Source organism: Triplophysa dalaica, chromosome 21, assembly GCF_015846415.1.
Source record: "Triplophysa dalaica isolate WHDGS20190420 chromosome 21, ASM1584641v1, whole genome shotgun sequence".
Lineage (NCBI taxonomy): Eukaryota > Metazoa > Chordata > Actinopteri > Cypriniformes > Nemacheilidae > Triplophysa > Triplophysa dalaica.
This window is the reverse complement of record NC_079562.1, coordinates 15,764,791-15,768,226: the sequence shown is the minus strand read 5'-3', so window position 1 is coordinate 15,768,226 and position 3,436 is coordinate 15,764,791. Positions and strand designations below refer to the sequence as shown.

The window sequence follows — 3,436 nt, the reverse complement described above, 5'->3', positions numbered from 1 at the left end:
CACTCAATATTGATCACATGGAAAGCAGGTTTTTTTCTACGTGGTCTTCAATTAGGGGTCCTTGAAGGACTCTGGGAGGGTGGGGGTCTTTTGACTGAAATCTCCAAAACATATTTAAAACCATCAAAATTGCTGAAAAACATCTCTGTATGAGTTATTAATGTCTGAAAGAATCAATTCACAACATTGTTTTTGTCAAAATAGACACCAGTCAATAGAAGGTTATTATAGTATTCCAAAACAATTTTTTTACTGAAATCAAGTAAAATATTGGCCTAATCATATAAAGATTAGAAATCCTGCCTCAGGAACTAATTCAGGCAATTAAATGAATAACTGAAAGAAAAAAAGTGAAATAAATTGAAACAAATTCATCTCATGTAGCGACCCAAAAAATAAACAAATATTAAAATGACAAAGGACAAAACAAAATTGCAGGAAATGAACAGATAAAATATAAGAAAATAAAAATAAAAGCAAATTCAAATTATTAAACTACATTTACACGGAAAACCAAACCATAATAACTCAAATACAGGTACAAGTTTTTACAAATCTTTTACATTTTAAAATGTTCCAGATTGACAATACACAAAAAACAGCATCGTTTTGTGAATCATTGAATTACTTTGTTTTAGCTACCGCGGGGACCGAAGGAGTCTTGCGGGGTTTCAGCAGCGCCGTCGCGGTAAGATTTCAAACATTCTCCGTCGCTATAGCACCTGAGGACAGAAGTTGTTCATGTTATTTAGAGTTTTTGTTCACACCAGGAGTGAAGGCGGTATGTGACGAGCTACAGTTCATTGTATTAGTAAGTTGACGGTTGTTTTTTTAATGTTGAACATCGCGCCCGCCGTAGACTCGGTAAAAGTTACATGCTTCGACAGTTGGGATACCACACTCGCTCGTGATTATTTTGTGTTGTAATTCAAATTTGCAAATGCAGTCATCCGTTAAATCGAGCGCCCAAATTAAAATGAGTCACCATAGCTTGAGGTAAGTCGATGTTCACGGAGGATAGCCCGGTAAAGTGATTAATGTACGTAACCATCTAGATATACAGTTTATGTATCGGAGGCCAGCTGAGAGCTTGAGCAAAAGACGTTAGCGACACCCTCATTGTATAGCAGGCCTGTCTCCCAAATAGGACCGTTGGAGGGTGGGAGTGAGACCCGTTACAAAATACTAGTGTGACAATTTCTTGACCGTGACATCCCTAACGTTAGTTGGATTACATTTCTGTATAAGTACGGTTTTAAGTGTAAGTTACTCTGTTTAATTTGCTTAGAGTTTGTTTGTAGAGTCACTTATACTAAAATGTAGTTTAAATGTAAAATGCTTAAAGATAATTGTATATTCACTATTAACTATTACTATTGTCACATGTGGTATTGTTTGTTTTAGAACACACTTGCAGGCCACTGGATGCTGACTACTGAAGGTTAGGTTGTGTGTGACGGTGCTCAGCACAGCTTCATGTCTGGCCTTCCCACTCTGTTCATAGCATGTTACATATTCAGGCTTGAGTACCAGGATGGGGCAGCATGTACTTGGAGTCCAATGAAAGGTATTAATTGAACAACTTCCTTACCTGCATTTTATAGATATGTTAATGTTATATACCTGTTAAGACCTTTAAAACAATATTTCTCAACGAGAGATGCAATTTTTTTGGGCAAATTATTTAGAAGTCTCCCCTATTTAACACTAGCAAGCTGATGATTTAATTCATGTGTTTTAATATAATATATTTTGTACATTTAATATATAACATTTAGTTTTTCCTGACTCTTTGTAGATATTAATCCAGAGAGTGGAACAAGCAGCGTCATCTAAAATGCCAGGATACAGAAGAAACAGGTTGCAGTGAACCCACATGTCGCCGCTCTTCTAAACACAATGATGAATATTCAGTGTAATCGATGAAAAGTAAGAAGCACACACACACACACACACACGCACAGACACACACACACACACACACGCACACACACACACACACAGATCTCATCATTGAATTACATCATTTTATTATTCTCTGACTGTAGATGTTGTCCTCTGTTTTTCTCTGACTATAAATTGAATATCTAACATTATTCTCTTGTTTCGTTTCCATAGTTCCAGCTACTTGTTGTGCTCTGATGGATCAAGATGTGGACCGTTTTACAGACTCACTTGGGCCTTGTTTTGCAATGTTGTTTCATGATGGTAATGTTGGTTAACGTGTTGTTTAAACATGAGTGTTTAAAGAGCCATGTTGGATACTATGAAGTTCTTACTGAATAAAATTATTTCATGTACAACAACGTACACAATTTGTCTGTAATGTATTTTTGTATCAATTAAAAAAAAATAAACACTGTATATCCAGTATGCAAAACATACTGGATATACAGTGATTTATGTATTTCTTCTAAATAAAGTAAATTAAAATCAAGCAATTTGCTGTAAAAAATACAGCATTATACTGTTGCTATTCAAAATTACAGTTTTTCCTGTATTCTGCAATTACAGTAAATGGCTGTAAATTAAATTACAGTACTGTGGCTGTACAATTTACAGTAACTGGCTGGCAACCCTGCTGCCAGTAGTTTACTGTAAATTTTACAGGATTTTTTTTACAGTGTAATGTGTGATGAAATTATCGGATCAAAAGAGAAGCTACGTTTATTTTTCCAAAGGGATAGTTCACCCCAGAATCAATTGTAAACCATATTGTAAGTCATATGGATTAGTTTTATGACGGGTGCTTTTTGATGCTTCAAAATGTGAGACACTTAAAGAATTACCAAGCTAGGACGAGCCAGAACATCTTAAAATTACTCAATATGCGTCTGGCTGAAGTAGTTTGTCAGGAAATTTTATACAGTGGATATTTCACAAAGAATCAAACCATTATTTACAGGTATGCCCTAGTGCATATTGGAGAAATTACATAAATGACTAAACTACAATTTATCTTTTTTTACCATTACTGGAGTGTAGGTCATTTGGGAAATCCTACTGTACATCCATAGTATTCAAGTGCTTTGTTTAAAAATGACTAATGGACGTGAGACAACCGGATGACACCATTGTGTCCTATGATAGGATTATCACTTCAATTTTTGGTTTCTGAAAATCCAAACCCTCTGTAATGTTTTCTCAGAAGACCATTACATTATGTTGGACTTTAGCACTACACAATATGCACAAGGTAAATTATACAGAGGAAAAAACTGAACCCTTATCAAAACATCACAAACGTTTAGAAGAGACACAGAACTATTTCACTGCAGAGCCATCATCCTCAAGTCAATGTTAGAAAAACTCTTTGTACTCACATTGTATTCCTGCCAGCAGACCAAGGCAGAAGTTCATCTGAAGGATCTCCCCTAAGGTAGAAAAGTAACACAATGCAATGAAATTACAAATGTCTTGTTTTACATCGGGGTAA

General features: G+C 35.4%; 1 long non-coding RNA gene across 1 annotated transcript; it reads left to right on the top strand.

The window, feature by feature from the left end:
• Nucleotides 1-650: 650 nt before the first annotated feature.
• LOC130410571 (uncharacterized) lies at nt 651-2,614 on the top strand. Its single transcript, XR_008905025.1, has 4 exons — nt 651-996; nt 1,405-1,567; nt 1,799-1,929; nt 2,119-2,614. It is a non-coding gene; the product is annotated as an uncharacterized LOC130410571 (long non-coding RNA).
• Nucleotides 2,615-3,436: the final 822 nt, after the last annotated feature.